The sequence below is a fragment of the Nomascus leucogenys genome, chromosome 3 (assembly GCF_006542625.1).
Source record: "Nomascus leucogenys isolate Asia chromosome 3, Asia_NLE_v1, whole genome shotgun sequence".
Lineage (NCBI taxonomy): Eukaryota > Metazoa > Chordata > Mammalia > Primates > Hylobatidae > Nomascus > Nomascus leucogenys.
This window is the reverse complement of record NC_044383.1, coordinates 133029813-133047290: the sequence shown is the minus strand read 5'-3', so window position 1 is coordinate 133047290 and position 17478 is coordinate 133029813. Positions and strand designations below refer to the sequence as shown.

General features: G+C 35.6%; 2 long non-coding RNA genes across 2 annotated transcripts in view; both read left to right on the top strand.

Annotated features, from left to right (window-relative positions):
* Nucleotides 1-17478, top strand: part of LOC115834466 — a 275808-nt gene that overhangs the window by 115091 nt on the left and 143239 nt on the right. The window lies entirely within an intron of this gene.
* LOC105739575 overlaps nt 16217-17478 on the top strand; it is a 140944-nt gene continuing 139682 nt past the window's right edge. The window contains exon 1 of the long non-coding RNA XR_004029384.1: nt 16217-16319. This is a non-coding gene — a long non-coding RNA (uncharacterized LOC105739575). The remainder of the gene's footprint in view (nt 16320-17478) is intronic.

Sequence of the window (17478 nt, the reverse complement as noted above, 5' to 3'; positions counted from 1 at the left end):
TCCAAGACTAGCCAGGCAGCTAGTTGGAGGGAAAATAATACCTTAAAAGTATCTTTCATATTTCTCCATGAGGGCACCTTGCTAATGGTACCTAAATAAGTGAATCTGTCTAGGTAGCTCCAAAATTAATTTAAAATTACATAGAAATAATAACATTTTTATTTACACTGAAGGGGAAATTTCTGTCTCTTTAAATTGAAAATTAGAAAATGATAGAGTTATGGCATAGGTTTTGTATTTCTGTTTGTTAACTGATGAGGAGAAATGCCAATTTAATTAGTTTGGATGACCTATAGTTTATTATTTGGAAAGTTTTTCCTCTTTGTATATTACTTTTTTTTTTTTTTTTTTGAGACAGAGTCTTGTTCTGTCACCCAGGCTGGAGTGCAGTGGCACAATCTTGGCTCACTGCAACCTCCACCTCCCAGGTTCAAGTGATTCTCCTGCCTCAGCCTCCCAAGTAGGGATTATAGGCACATGCCACCATGCCCAGCTAATTATTTTATTTTTAGTAGAGACAGGGTTTCATCATGTTGGCCAGGCTGGTCTCTAACTCCTGACCTCAAATGATCCACCCACTTCAGCCTCCCAGATGCTGGGATTACAGGCATGAGCCACTGCACCTGCCCCTGCATTACTTAATTTTCTTCTGCTTTTTAATTTTCCATTTCTGGAAAGGATATAATTATTTTACAAAGAATTACAGAAAAATAATTCCTCTTTTTTCATCTTTGTTTTGTTTCTTTCAGGCTTATTGCTTTACATACAATAAAATTCACCAATTTTGTATCCAGTTAAATAAATTTTAACAATTTTATACAGTAGCACAACCAACCAACATCATATAGAACATTTCTGTGACACTAAAATTGCCAACTCTTTGTTTACAGTAAATTGTCTTCTTTAACCTCCTGTTCCCAGGCAACAACTGATTTGCTTAGTATCATTACAATTTTGCTTTTTCTATAATTTGATTAAAAGTGAATTCATAGAGTACACAGTCTTTGTGTTTGGCTTTTTGACTTAGAGAGGTATTCATATTGTTGTAAGTATCTGTACCTTATTCCTTTTATTGCTGAGTAGTATTCTACTGTAGGAGAAAAATCACATTTTGTTTATCTGTGCATCAAGTTAGGGGTGTTTGGATTCTTTCCATTTTTGGCTATTATGAAGGAAGCTACTATGAACATTTGCACACAAATGTTTGTGTAGACATATGCTTTATTTTCTCTTGGGTAAATGTACTTAGAAACTGCTGGGTCATAGAGTAAGTGTATATTTATCTTATAAGAAGTGTCCAAACTGTTTTCCAAAGTGCCTTATATTAATGCATTCCCATGTTCAATATGTGAGGTTTCTGGTTGCCTCATATTCTTGCAAATACCTGACAATTTCAGCCTTTTAAGTTTTATCCATTCTAGTGGGTGTGTAGTATCTCATTGTGGCTTTAATTTGCATTTCCCTAATGGTTAATTATGTTGAATATCTTTTCATGTGCTTATTTTCCATCTCTATATCTTCACTGTTGCACTCTCAATTAAAATTTATTTATTTTAAAAAGGGGATTGTTTACTTATTAAATTGTAAGAATTCCTTATATGTTCTTGATACCAGTCATTTCATAGACCTATGTTTTATAAATATTTTCTCCTAGTCTGTGAATTGTCTTTGATTTTTTTAAAAATATTTTTGTAAAGCAAAAGTTTTCACTTTCACCAAGTTCAGTTTGTCATTTCTTGGTGCTTTTTGTGTCTTGTTTAGGAAACTTGGCCTAAAAAAAGATTGACAAAGATTTTCTTCTGTTTTTCCTTCTAGAAGTTTTATAGTTATTAGTACCAAATTTGTAGGTCTATAATGCATTGTGAGGTAAATGTCAAGGTTAATTTTTTTGACATTGGATGTCCAATTGTTTAATGTTTGTTGAAAAGATTATTGTTTCCCAACTGAATTACCTTGGCACCATTGTTGAAAATCAGTTGGTCAAATAGTGTATGTCTATTTCTAAATTCTACTTGTTTCCCTTGCATGGCTCTTTTTACACCATATTATGCTGTTTTTATTGCTAGGCTTACTTTATCAGTAAATCTTGAAATAAATTTTGTATGCCCTCTAACTTTCTTCTTTTCCCAAATTTTTTGGCTGGTCTATACAAATTTTGTGATCAGATTGTCAATTTCCAGTGAGAGTTTGGATTGTATTGAATTTACATTAGTTGAGGGAAATTACTTTAAAATATTGAAACTTCTGATGCATGAACATGCTATACCTCCTCATTTTAGTGTATAGCTCTTATGTATATTTTGACAAATTTCATATTATTGATGCTATTGTAATGTTATTTTAAAATACAATATTTTTGAAACAGTTTTAGATCTACCAAAAAATAATGAAGATAGTACAGTTTTCATATATCTGCATCTAATTTCCCCCTTTTATTCACAGTTTACATTAACATGGTGTATTTATTACAGTTAAGAGACCAATATTGGTACATTATTGTTAACCAAAGCCCACACTTGATTCAGATTTCCTGTTTTTACCAAATGTTCTTTTTCTGTTCCAGAATCCCATCCAGGATATCATATTCTCTTTAGTCATCAGATCTTCTTAGGGAGGCTCTGTTTGTCTCTGATAGTTTCTCAGACTTTTCTTGTTTTTGGTGACCTTGATAGTTTTGAGGAGTATTGGTCAGGTATTTAGTAGAATATTCCTCACTTGAGATTTGTCTGATGTTTTTCCCATAATTAAATTCGGGTTATGGGTTTTGGGGAGGAAGATCACAGAACTAAAGTTCATTTTCATCACAACATTTCAAAGGTACATTCTATCAATTTGACCTGACATTGTTGATGTTTATCTTGATCACCTGACTAGAGTAGTGTTAGATTTTCCAGTAGAAAGTTATTCCCTTTTTTCCCCTTTATTGTATAATGTACGTTTCGGAAGGAAGTCACTATGCACAGGCCATATTGAAAAAGTAGGGAGTTATATTCCACATTTTTGAAGGCAGAGAACATACATATATTATTTGGAATTCTTCTGCACAGAATTGTCTCTTTTTTCTGGTTTAATTATTTATTAAGTCATTTTTTTATATCAGTGTGGACTCAGGGGTATTTGTTTTATTCTTTGGGTTATAATCCAATACTACTTTATTTTGTTGTCCAATTGTTCTAACTTATTTGGGAGCTCTTTCATTTGAGTTCCATGTTCCTTTGCATAACCCTGTCATTGTGTGGTTTTGGTTTTTTGTTTGTTCTGTTTTGAGCATTTCCTTACTTTATGGCACTATAAGACACTCGAAACTCATCTTACCCAGGCGCTAATTCCTTTTATTGAAGAATAGTATTAGAAATAAGATCTGGATATGAAGTGTGCTAGTAAATAATACATTTACAACATTTAGTTTCCATTTTTTATTAGTTTATAGGCACGCAACTGCTATTTGTGTCTTCATGTTGAATCTTGAGACATCGTAGAACTTACTTACTAAATATAGTAGCATTTTTGTAGGCTACTTGGGATTGTACACATAGACAATCATGTTGTCTGAAATACAGATATTTTTATTGCTTCCTTTCCAATTTGTGTTCCTTTTGTATCTTTTCCTTGCCTTATTGCAATATCTAGGACTTCCAGTATGATGTTTCATGAGTGTGGTGTGAGTGAACATCCTTGTCTTGTTCTTAAAGGAAACCATTATATAGTTACAGTTTTTCACTATTTAGTATAATGTTAAGTGTCTACAGATGCCCTTTTTCAGGTTGAGGAAGTTCTCTGTAATTCCTAGTTTGATAAGAGTTTTTATCATGATACATTTTAATTTTTTCCAAATTCTTCTTCAGCATTCATTAAGATGTGCATGTTTATTTTTTATACTTTTGACATAGTAAATTACATTGATATATGAATGTTGAATACATCTTGTATTTCCGGAATAAATTCTATTTGGCCATGATATAGTAAGTATCCTTTGAATATATTGTTGAATTCAATTGGCTTATAATTCATCAAGGATTTCTATGTCTATGTCCACGAGGGCCTATTGGTGTTCAGCTCTTTTTTTTTTTTTTTTTTTTTGGCTTATTTTGGTTTTCATTTGCTTTTTATCTTCATGTAAAAAACTGATTATTAATTTGATACCTTTTTAAATATTAGTGTTTAATGCTATAATATTCCAAGCATTGCTTTAGCTGTATGACACAGATTTTGATATTGTGTATTTTAGTTTTTATTCATTTCAAGATGTTTTTTATTTTTTGACTACAGATATTTATAAATATGTTGTTTAACTTCCAGATATTTAGGGAATGTTAAAAGACATCTTCCTGTTGTTTTTTAATTTAATTCCATTGTGATTAGAAACCATACTTTATGTAGTTTCAATCTTTTAAAATGTATTTAGAATTGTATTATGGCATATAACATGGCATATTTTGGTAAACATTCCATGTGCTTTTGAAATGAATACGTACTCTGCTGTTGTTTCCTGAAGTGCTCTATTAATGTCATTTTGGTTGTGTGGTTTTCTGTTGTTCATGTCTTTAAAATTAACAATTTAATGTATTTTGTTCTATTATTGAGATAGAGATTTTGAAGTGTTCAACTATAATTGTAGATTTGAAACTTCTCATGTTTTTTTCTTTATTTTGAAGCTCTGTTACTAGGTCATATACATTTAGAAATCTTATGCCATCTTGATTAATTGAATTTTGTTTTGTAATAGAGTATCCCTCTTTACCTTGGTAATATTCTTTCCTCTGCAGTTTGCATCTCTGATGTTCTTTATTGTCTTTCTTTATGTTTTATTAATATTTGCATGACATATCTTTTTCCATTCTTTTACTTTGTATATTTACATTTAAAGCAAGTATTTTTTAGAGGGCAGGTAGTTAAATTTTGCTTAAATTAAAAAAATTTTTATTAAATCTAAAAGTTTATGCCTTTCCGTTGGAATGTTTAGGCTATTTAGAGTTAATGTGATTATTGATAAAATGTTGATTAAATGTATCATATTGGTATTTATTTTCTATTTGGTACATGTGTTCCTCCCCTTCCCAGTTTCCTGCCTCCTTATGGACTTACTGAGTATTTCTGATGATTCATTTTTTTCCCCATTGTTTTCTCATTAGTTATGCCTTTTTTCAGTAGTTGTTTCTCTAGAATTTACTATGTAACTCAGCATTGTCTACTTTCAAATAATAATATCACATTTCTTGTGTCATGTAAGAAATATAAAACATTATGCTTTCATTTTATTTTTTACAGTACTTTGTGCTACTATTATCATATATTTGGCTTAGGTAATAAAGCCCACAAAAATAATTATGTTTGCTTTCAACCATCAATTATTCTTTAAAGAGGTTAATAAAATTCAGAAAAAAGTGATTTTTTACATTCACCTATACATGTACCATTTTCACTGTTATTTATTCCTTTGGGTAGATTTAAATTTTCATGTGCTGTCATTTCCTGTTGTTTGAAGAATTTCCTTTAACATTTCTTAAAGTGTCATTCTGTTAGAGATGAATTCTCTTTGCTTTTGTTTGTCTGAAAAGGTCCTTATTTCAGTTTCACTTTTGAAACATTTTTTGCCAAATGTAAAATTCTATGTGGGCATTTTTTCTTTCATTACAGTAACTATGTCCTCTGTTTTCTTCTGGCATGTATAGTTTTTGATAAGAAGTTCCCTGTAAGTTGGATTCCTAGGTATTTTATTCTCTTTGAAGCAATTCTGAATGGGAGTTCACTCATGATTTGGCTCTCTGTTTGTCTGTTATTGGTGTATAAGAATGCTTGTGATTTTTGTACATTGATATTGTATCCTGAAACTTTGCTGAAGTTGCTTATCAGCTTAAGGAGATTTTGGCTGAGACAATGGGGTTTTCTAAATATACAATCATGTCATCTGCAAACAGGGACAATTTGACTTCCTCTTTTCCTAATTGAATACCCTTTATTTCCTTCTCCTGCCCAATTGCCCTGGCCAGAACTTCCAACACTATGTTGAATAGGAGTGGTGATCCAACTTACAAGGGATTTGAAGGACCTCTTCAAGAACGACAAACCACTGCTCAATGAAATAAAAGAGGATACAAACAAATGGAAGAACATTCCATGCCCATGGGTAGGAAGAATCAATATTGTGAAAATGGCCATACTGCCCAAGGTAATTTATAGATTCAATGCCGTCCCCATCAAGCTACCAATGACTTTCTTCACAGAATTGGAAAAAAACTACTTTAAAGTTCATATGGAACCAAAAAAGAGCCCGCATCGCCAAGTCAATCCTAAGCCAAAAGAACAAAGCCGGAGGCATCATGCTACCTGACTTCAAACTATACTACAAGGCTACAGTAACCAAAACAGCATGGTACTGGTACCAAAACAGAGATATACATCAATGGAACAGAACAGAGCCCTCAGAAATAATGCCGCATATCTACAACCATCTGATCTTTGACAAACCTGACAAAAACAAGCAATGGGGAAAGGATTCCCTATTTAATAAATGGTGCTGGGAAAACTGGCTAGCCATATATAGAAAGCTGAAACTGGATCCCTTCCTTACACCTTATACAAAAATTAATTCAAGATGGATTAAAGACTTACATGTTAGACCTAAAACCATAAAACCCCTAGAAGAAAACCTAGGCAATACCATTCAGGACAAAGGCATGGGCAAGGACTTCATGTCTAAAACATCAAAAGCAATGGCAACAAAAGCCAAAATTGACAAATGGGATCTAATTAAACTAAAGAGCTTCTGCACAGCAAAAGAAACTACCATCAGAGTGAACAGGCAACCTACAGAATGGGAGAAAATTTTCACAACCTATTCATCTGGAAAGGGCTAATATCCAGAATCTACAATGAACTCAAACAAATTTACAAGAAAAAAACAATCCCATCAAAAAGTGGGTGAAGGATATGAACAGACACTTCTCAAAAGAAGGCATTTATGCAGCCAAAAAACACATGAAAAAATGCTCATCATCACTGGCCATCAGAGAAATGCAAATCAAAACCACAATGAGATACCATCTCACACCAGTTAGAATGGCCATCATTAAAAAGTCAGGAAACAACAGGTGCTGGAGAGGATGTGGAGAAACAGGAACACTTTTACACTGTTGGTGGGACTGTAAACTAGTTCCACCATTGTGGAAGTCAGTGTGGCAATTTCTCAGGGATCTAGAACTAGAAATACCATTTGACTCAGCCATCCCATTACTGGGTATATACCCAAAGGATTATAAATCATGCTGCTATAAAGACACATGCACACATATGTTTATTGTGGCACTATTCACAACAGCAAAGACTTGGAACCAACCCAAATGTCCAACAATGATAGACTGGATTAAGAAAATGTGGCACATATACACCACGGAATACTATGCAGCCATAAAAAATGATGAGTTCATGTCCTTTGTAGGGACATGGATGAAACTGGAAACCATAATTCTCAGCAAACTATCACAAGGACAAAAAACCAAACACCGCATGTTCTCACTCATAGGTGGGAATTGAACAATGAGAACACATGGACACAGGAAGGGGAACATCACACTCTGGGGACTGTTGTGGGGTGGGGGGAGGGTGGAGGGATAGCATTAGGAGATATGACGAGTTAATGGGTGCAGCACACCAACAAGGCACATGTATACATATGTAACAAACCTGCATATTGTGCGCATGTACCCTAAAACTTAAAGAATAATAATAATATTAAAAAAAAGTTCCCTGTATATGTTTTTCTGTATAATATGTCTTTTTGTCCCCTGGCTACTTTTAAAACTTTCAGTATTTTAAAAAATTGGTTATAATTTGCCACTATATGGTTTTCTTCCTGTTCCTTTTATGCTTTTTTGCTTGAGGCTCATTAAATTTTTGGATCTGTAGGTTTTACTTTTCATCAAATTTGGAAAAGATGGATCATTGTTTCCTCAATTATTTTTCTCCCTTACCGTATCTGCTTTATTTTTGGAAATAAATCTAAGTTCACATATGTCAGACTGTTAGATATTTTCCCTCATTCACTATTTATTTTTCCATTGAAAGAAATCTATGTTACATTTTGTATGGTTCCTCTTACTAAATCTTCAAATTCCCTTATCAAATTCATTTAGTGTATTTTTTTAGTTTAGGTGTTTTTAAAATATCTTTAGAAATTTGGTTTGAGTCTTTTCAAAATAACTCTTCCATTTCTTCCCTCGTATGTATAGTTTCTTGTACATTCTTGAATATATGGATTATATTTTTAATAGCCGCTCTAATATTCTTATCTGTTAATTCTATCATATGTCTTCTTTCTGAGTCTCTTTTTATTGATTGATTTTCTCCTGTTATTGGTGGTATCTTTCTGCTAGTTTGAATGACTGACACATTTTTATTAGATGCTAGACCTTGTGTGTTTTACATTATTAGGTGCTGAGTTTCATAGTATCTCTTTAAATAATGTTGGACTTTGTTTTGGGATTCAGTTATGTTTACTTGCAATCAGATCATTTCAAGCTTGCCTTTAAGGTTTGTTATGATGGATTCAGAGCAGGTTTTCTTCTTGAACTAATTTGACCCCACTACTGAGGCAATATCCATCTGAAGAATGCATCTAACGTACCCTGTACTAGGAAATCTCTCCATTCTGGCTAGTGGAAACTCACAGCGTTCCTAGGCCTGTGTGAGTTTCAGGGATTGTTTTCTCTACTCCATTCTAGTGATTCTTTTTCTGGTTCCTTTTCTCAAATATGTGTGCTGATCAGTACTTAGCTGAAGATGTGACAGGCCCCCTCTGTATATCTCTAGGGCTTTCTTTACAGTTTCCTTTTTCTTTTTTAGTATTTTGCCCTACAAAAGCTAACTTCTCTGGCCTCCCTTAACTCCAAATTCTACCCTCTCAATTCTACAAGACTGCCAGGTTCTTTTTGGGTTTCCCTCCATGGCTTGGAAATTTTTCTGAGGTTATAAGTGAGGCTACAGTAGTATTTACTTCATAGTCCTCTGTTGACTTTTCTAATGTCTAAAAGACATTGTCTTATTCCGGCCAGGCGCGGTGGCTCACGCCTGTAATCCCAGCACTTTGGGAGGCCGAAGCGGGCGGATCATGAGGTCAGGAGATCGAGACCATCCTGGCTAACACAGTGAAACCCCGTCTCTACTAAAAATACAACAACAAAAAAAAAATTAGCCGAGCGCCATGGAGGGCACCTGTAGTCCCAGCTACTTGGGAGGCTGAGGCAGGAGAATGGCGTGAACCCGGGAGGCGGAGCTTGCAGTGAGCCGAGATCGCGCCACTGCACTCCAGCCTGGGCCACAGAGCGAGACTGTCTCAAAAAAAAAAATAATAATAATAAAAAATAAAAACCACATTGTCTTATTCCAACTTCCTGGTTATTTAATGAAGATGGATAAACCTAGTCCCTATTACTTCAACATGGCCAGATGTGGCAGTTCCTATCACATAGTTTTTATATTCACTTTCTAAGTGTATTAACTTATAGCCATAAACAAATAAATAAACCTAAACCCCAGTGTCATTGTGTTTAGATTCAAATCCTGGATTTTCCACTAATACCTCTGTGATCTTGAGCAAATGAATCTACCTCCCTAGACCTTAGTGTTCTCTTTATGCAAAGAAGGATTCGAGTGTGACCCTTTCTAGATCACTTCCGTGGGGTTCTATAGCTTTTCCTAGGCAGAGCCCCCATTCGTAGGATGCAAAGGTTACTGGGCTCTATAAGACACTCCTGAGAGTCAGATGGGACAGGTTACATAGTGGCTGATGTTGGGACCTCTATAAAAGATACAGAGCAGGACACAAAGCATTTTGCTTTAATGATCTAGGTAAAGGCCAAACTCCCAGGGTCACCACTTGTCATACTTCAGCCCCAGAAGATGATAGTCACATCGACATTTATGTGTGTGTCATTTTCCTGGAGTTTTGTGACACACCCTGGTTGTAGTACATGACAGACCTAAAAACACCATGCTGCTTCAGTTAAGCAAGATAAGTATTTAGCTGGTTAGAGCTTAGGCTGTAAAACTGGAGGAAAACTATCATCTTAATATGCACATAGTTCTCTAAAATGCAACATTTTAATTTCTTTGGAGCAATCAACAACCCTGGAGAGGATCACTGAAGTGAGAGAGTTAAAGTTCAGAAGGGGCTATTCTTTGGGTGGGCTTGGGGAGATATGAAATAATTGTCTACTCCCCTGGAAGATGAAACATTCTATGAGGTTATCACAGGCCTTAGAACTAGAGCTAGATTTGGATCTTGGCTCTGTCTCTTTTTAGCTATGTGATCTTCACTCCCCTATGCCTCAGTTTCCTCATTTGTAATATGAGTATAAAATAGAACTTTCATCACATAGTTGTTATAAAGACTGCATTAATAAGTTAATACATAAAGGAATAAAGAAACACAAAAAATAAATTAATACATAAAGTGAGACTTGGAAGAGTATCTGGTGCATAGGATATTTCAAATGTTCACCATTTAATTATTTAAAAACTATTGATATCTTTTTGTTGTGTCTCTGCCAAGTTTTAGTATCAGAATGATGCTGGCCTCATAGAATAATTTAGAGATGAGTCTCTCTTCCTCAATTTTTTTTTGTGGAGGAGTAGTTTCAGTAGGAATGGTACTAGCTCGTCTTCATATGTCTGGTCAAATTTGGCCATGAGTCCATCTGGTCCAGGCCTTTTGCTGGTTGGTAGGCTTTTTGTTACCGATTAAATTACGGAACTCATTAATGGTCTGTTCAGGGTTTCAGGTTCTTCCTGGTTCAGTCTTGGGAGGTTGTATATTTCCAGGAATTTATCAATTTCTTCTAGGTTTCTAGTATGTGCGCATAGAGGTTCTTGTAATTGTCTCTGAGAGTTCTTTGTATTTCTGTGGGGTCAGTGGTAATGTCCCCTTTGTCATTTTTGATTGTGTTTCTTCAGATCTTCTCTCTTATTTTCTTTACTAATGTAGCTGGCAGTCTATCAATCTTATTCTCCCCAAGAACCAACTTTTAGTTTCATTGATCTTTTGTATGGTTCTTTGCATCTCAATTTCATTCAATTCAGCTTTGATTTTGGTTATTTATTTTCTTCCGCTAGCTTTGAGATTGGTTTGCTCTTTTCTCATTCCTCTAGGTGTTATTAAAAAGTAAAAAAAAAAAAAAAAAAAAAAAAAAAAAACAGATGCTGGCAAGATTGTGGAGAAAAATAATATCCACTGCTGGTGGGAAGGTAAATACGTTCAGCCATGGTGGAAAGCAGTTTGGAGATTTCTCAAATAACTTAAAACAGAGCTACCATTTGACTCAGCAACCCCATTGCTGAATATATACCCAAAGGAATATAAATTATTCTACCATAAAGACATGCATACATATGTTCTTGCTTATCAGTGGGAGCTAAACATTGAGTACACGTGGACACAAAGGAACAATAGACACTGGGGCCTACTTGAAGGTAGATGGTAAGAGGAGGGTGAATATAGAAAAAGTACTTATTGGGTGCTGCTTATTGGGTAGTATGTCACCTGAGCGACAAAATAATCTGTACACCAAACCCCCACAACATGCAATTTACCCATGTAATAAGCCTGCACATGTACCCTCGAACCTAAAATAAAATTTGGAAAGAAAAAAACAATTATCTTTATGGTTATATAAAAAAAGGTATTGATATCTTGTTAGGTGGACCCTGTGTAACCTCGGGAAGTAAAGAAGTTTTTCCTTGGTTACATCCCGTTTAGTTTGTTTAACTTCCATTATCTGTACCCCATTCCATAAAGCTTTGTTATCAGCTAAGCTTCCATGCTGCAAAATTGAATTCACAAAATAATCTCTCATAATTGCTTAAGATGTTTCTCCTCCCAAGAACATTTACATTTTTAAAGGAGACTCTAGAAGATACAAAAGATTCCTATTTCTAATTAATCAATTGCTTTCTCAGGCCATTCAGTCAGGGCTGACATGTTGCAAAACTTCAGGGGATGCCATACTTGACAATGAATGGGGAAATAATTTCGTATCATGGTTTTCACACCTTGCTTACTGGAACCTCTGAGATTATGGAGGGGCTAGAGAAAGAACTCAAAGGAGTCTCATTTTCTTCTACCACCCGTAGGCTTTTTAAAATCCAATTTCCATATTTTGGACATCTTCTACTTGAAAAAGACAGTTTGAAATCCACAGGTTTATGACAGGATACTTTTTCAAACCCTGTTTTTTTGTTTGTTTTTGTTTGTTTGTTTGTTTTTTAAATGAATGGATTGACAGACTACATGGGAAAGTTTCTTTTTTTTTTTTACCAGTAGGGTATCCAAATCCCTTTGACTTTGAACCCACCTGACTTGGGATAACATGTAAGATTCTCATTATCAAGTAGCCTGTTACTGTTTACAACATACACCTTCATCTCATCATTGCTGGGTAATCCGATTCTATGAGGCTCAGTGAAAACCAAGTGTCATTGTGTGCTTGACATGGTGACTGTTGAAACAGCTGAATTTCTCAAATGTTAAAGGTCTCTTAAATTTTCTATTCACAAATGTGTTTATACAACAAACTAACTGAAAGGGAGGCTGCATAAAACTATTTTTTGATTATAGAAACAAAATAGCAAAATCCCTTACATTCTCTCCAACCTCCATCCTCTATTTTTTTTTGGGCATTCACACAATGTGCATATTTTTGAACATTTAAATATTGTCATTCACTATCAGAACTGGAAGAGGTCTTAAAAAGGCCATCTCAAGCAACCTCTTACCAGGGAAGAGATTTTTCTTCATCATTTGTCATAGAATCCTACATTTTAAAATCTGTAAGTGGGAATATATTGTAAAATTTCTTTAAAACACAGAACACATCCAATAGAGACTGGCATCTGAAAATTGCTTGAGTTAAGTTACATAAAATGCCTGAGGTAGTGTAAGGTAAAGGTTGAATCCTCAAGTAAAAGTGACAGGAAATATCAGCAGTGGAAGGATTGCTGGGTGCAAAGAATGCCTATGTTACCAGCTATTTTCTTCCTGTTAAAAGCCTTATTTCCCCTCCTGTGAGTAAATCTGATCCTCACCCAGTTTTTTCAACCAGCCAATTATGATTACTTCTTCTAATATTTTCTCTGCTTCACTGGCCTCTAGTCATTATGTAGAATCATTAACACCAAACACAGTAAGCCCCATTAATTCATATCTGGGGATGGCTGGGCAAAAGAGCTGAGTAGGTTGTTGTTTGTGTTTTAAGGTGAGAAGAGATCAAGAACTAGATGCAATCCCCAAGGCTGATCAACTCTTCAAACAGATTCAAAAGGGAGTTATATAAAAAGAGTAGTTGGGGTAGTGAACTGGACTGGAGGGTGCATTTGCTTTTGGAATTTTTATTTTTTTTGTCTGTCTTGCTAAGTTTTTTTAGTAAGAGTTGGTCTTTAGGGTTCCTTATTCTTAGATAACATACTTTGGTTTAGTCAGCAGGCCCAAATGACTTAGGCAAGGCTGTGTGAGGCCTGTCACGTGGGAAGATGCCCCTTTGAATTAGACATGGCCCTGGGTTTATCTTAATAAATACGCTCCGTGGGATTACCAGCGAAAAAGCAATCCAAAGCCTGAAAAGTCAAGAGAATGAACTACATGGATACATGAGCTTTGACTATTTTCTTTCTTCACTTTAAACCTCTACCCTACAGTACAGTGTTCTAGGTTACCATTGGTCTTGACTTAAGACAGACCTCCTCCTTCTGGCACAAGAATGAGGCTATTTGCATAACCCTGAAGGTTGAACTGTGTAGTCAACATAGATTAAGTTCATATTTGTATACAAGGCACTAAGATAATGTGGAGATGGTGGAGATGTGGTAATGATGGAGATGGTGGAACTCCTTGTACTACCCTTCCCTGGTTCCTTCCTTCAGGCTCATTTCTCTTTCTGATCCACCTTTCAGGTACCCCTGTGCTCCCACACATTCTCTTTGTTGTTCTTTGCTTCTATTAGCTTAAGTCAATTATCTTTCACTCCAGGTTTACAAGTGAGTCTTGCCATGGTTGTCATACTCAGGGTGCTCACGTTTCAGCAATTCTTTGTAGCACTTTTGAAGAAAGATGAGTGTTTTATAAATTGTTAATGGGCTTTCTAAGAGGGATCTATGGTCAAACATGTTTGGCAAAGCTACATTCGACATCTCTCTGTATACATATTTTACGATTAAAAGGACCAAAACATATCTCAAACAAATTCAAGCAATAGCAGAAAGAGTAGTTAGGTAATTTCTTGGCTCAGGCAACTGGGAAATCCAGAGATAGAGCTGCCCTCAGGGACTTTGCCAAGAGCCCAAGGAATGTCATGAGGTCTTCTTTCTGTCTCTTCATTGACATTCCTACTGCAAAATGTTTTAGCTGTGCTTTTGTCTGTGAATTTTGTAATTTTCTTGTGTTGGTGACTTTCTACCATTCAATGGCGTGATGGTGGCCATGAGGTAGAGAGAAGAATGTATCACAGAAATATTAAGGCTAACATCATCTTAGTTTAGTGACCTCCTAGATGAAATAGCCTTTTCAACCAGAAAAATGCATGCAAAATCTCAGAACAGGCTCTTATTTGCCTAATTTGGATTACAATCTAAACCTGGTATGTGGTCTCATAGCCAGCATAACTGGGGTATTATGATTTGCCAGGATTTGGTTCCAAGCTATGTCTTGTGACCAGGGCGTCAGCTTATTATGATTGGAAAGTCCACCAAGATCGGATAGAAAAAGGGGAAACTCATCAGGAGAAAGAGGCTATTCTTGACAGAAGTGGGAGAAGGGATGCTGTGCACATAAAAACAGCAAATATCTCAATACTTTTGCATATTGGAATTACCTGGGGAGATTTTAAGAATACTGATATACAAGTTGACCCCCAGTGACTTTGATTTAATTCATCTGAGGTATGGCCTGGGCAATCAGGGCTTTAAAAGTTCCCCAGATGATTCTAATGTGCAGCCATCGCTGAGCGCCCATTATCTGGTTGCCTTTCAGGTCATTATTTTACACATAACCAAAGATTAATCCTTCTAAATCTCAGTCCTCTGGTCTAAACAAACCTCTGACTTTGAATGAATGCCTTCAGGACCACTGAAATTTGATTTTAACTTCCCTTTCCAATCTTATTCCACTACTATTTTATTTATACCTTGTGCTCCAGCAAATGTGGCATTCTTACTGGTGCCCAATTTATCTGTAAAACACCTGTAGTTTCCTATGGATAATTATCACATTTTTTTCAAGTTACAGAGCACGCCAACAGATTTTTTTGAAATGATGGAAATATTCTATACTGTGCAATTTGGTAGCCATTAGCCACATGTGGCTACTGAGCACTTGAAATGTGCTCAGTAGTATGACGGAATTTTTACTTTTATTTCAGCTCAAGTTAAATAGTCACATGTAGTTAATGGTTACTTTAACAGAACAGGCAGAATGTCTTATTCTGTGCATCTCAATCAACATTCTGTAAAAGTTTTCAAGGTTCATGGTGTGTAACCCACTGCCCTGAAAATTTCCAGGATGTTTCCAGCTAGAGGACTCCTCTCCTTGTTAATTACAGAGGACTTTAATTGGATCATAGATGTGACACTTATCTATACTGCCCCATATTGCTTTTCTCATTATTGCTCTTGTCTCCAGCCTTGCATCCCCAAATGTTAGAAATTTCCTGAAATCAGGAACTTATTTGAGGGCTTGTGTTTAATAAAATCTCAATAAGCATTTGTCAAATAAACGCAGGCAAAATTGTACCAAGCATAAATGTCTACAAACTTATGCACTATAGATGTACAAAGACACATACTTTACTGGACAACAGATACATACACATAGAGGTTCATATGTTCAAAAGTGTTGCTGGTTAGATGGGATGGCACATGTCGTGGCTGTGTGAGAGAAACTGGGTCAGTAGAATAGTTAGGAGAGGATGACTAATCTGTGAAATGACCACAGGGCGCTTGCCTAATTTATTTGGCTGGGAGGTAAAAATAATTGTAGCAATCAGAAGTACAAATGATTTTTATTAAAGTAAATGAGGAGGTGTGGCCACTCAGAATATACTCTAAATTAACAGTTAAGGAAGAATTCTAGGATCTGTCCTGGTAAAATGGTTATAAATTCATCCTGACTCACACTTTTTTTCCAGAATGAATTTACAAAATGATGAGCTCTCACTTCCTAAATTTTCTGCAGATGCCACTGTTGCTGGAGAAATGTCACTGCTAGAGAATAGAAGACTATTATTCCAAAGGGCATTTGAGACTGACTGAATCAGGTCTGGAACATTATTGAAATGGTGAGATAAACTCAAGTACTTTCTGGGAAGAGAAAAATCGTTTTTAGGAAACATGGTCCCTTCTGAATTATGGGCAAATGTCATTGACTTGTTTTCAATGAAACTTTATCTACTAACAGCGAGGAGATGGGACAAAGCTCTGAGCTCCCCCTGGGAGTCCTGCAGCTGAGGTTTCTTTCCCTTGAGATTGTGGGTAATGGAAACAGCTGAAGTTAGAGGTCATTAACATTTTGAGAGCACCGCAAACTGACAGTGTGTTATGTTATGACATTTCATCCCAAGACATTTAATCTCTTTTAATTAGTGTTTATGTTGGTGATAATTCACAGTTATTTCCTTTCACATAAAAATGGAACACTTAGGCATGTCATTAACATAAGACTGATTTGCTTATTACCCATAGTAATTGCTTCTAGATCTTTTTCTCCTTTCCTTCCTCCTTTCTGTGTTCTCTCCATTGATTTTGACCTTTGCTTTCATTCATGCTATTTTTGAAAATATTTCCCATTTTTTCCTTTGCTGATATTTGACCTAGCCAGTTCATTGGTTGGGGTTCTCATACCATATTCTTAGTAAACTTGAAGTGTAGAGTTTGGAAGAGAGCCCATCTCACCTCTGAAAATGCTCGTGGCCCCCTTGTTGTTGGTTAGAAACAACTTCTCTGAACGATGTTCCACGGATGACTCAGCTGCACAAAACTTCCCTCTCCCCTGCTTTCCTCCTCTCCTCAGCTTAGGATATTATTGTAAGCTTCTGGCATCTGCCTTCCTGCTTCCATTTCTCTTTCCTCTCCCTGTGCCAGGTATAGTACTTTGTTTTCCTTTAAAATTACTTAAGTTTTTCTTGACCCAAAAACCTCTTCATTAAATCCAGAAATGATGAGTGTTATTTTACATTAGAGAAATAATACATTCCTTTGCATAAAAAAGTGGATGCACATTTTATTCCATGAACTAGTGAAAATTCCATGCAATTTTCTTTACTTTTAAATAAATGAACATAATTTTTATTATAAATCTTTATTTTGCCATAGGATTAAAACCTAATCTCAGTTTAGGCAGAGTTTCTCAGCCTTGACACTGTTGAGATTCGGGGCTGGGTAATTCTTTGGGAAGCTGTGTATTGTAGAATATTTAGGAGCATCCCTGACCCATGTCTG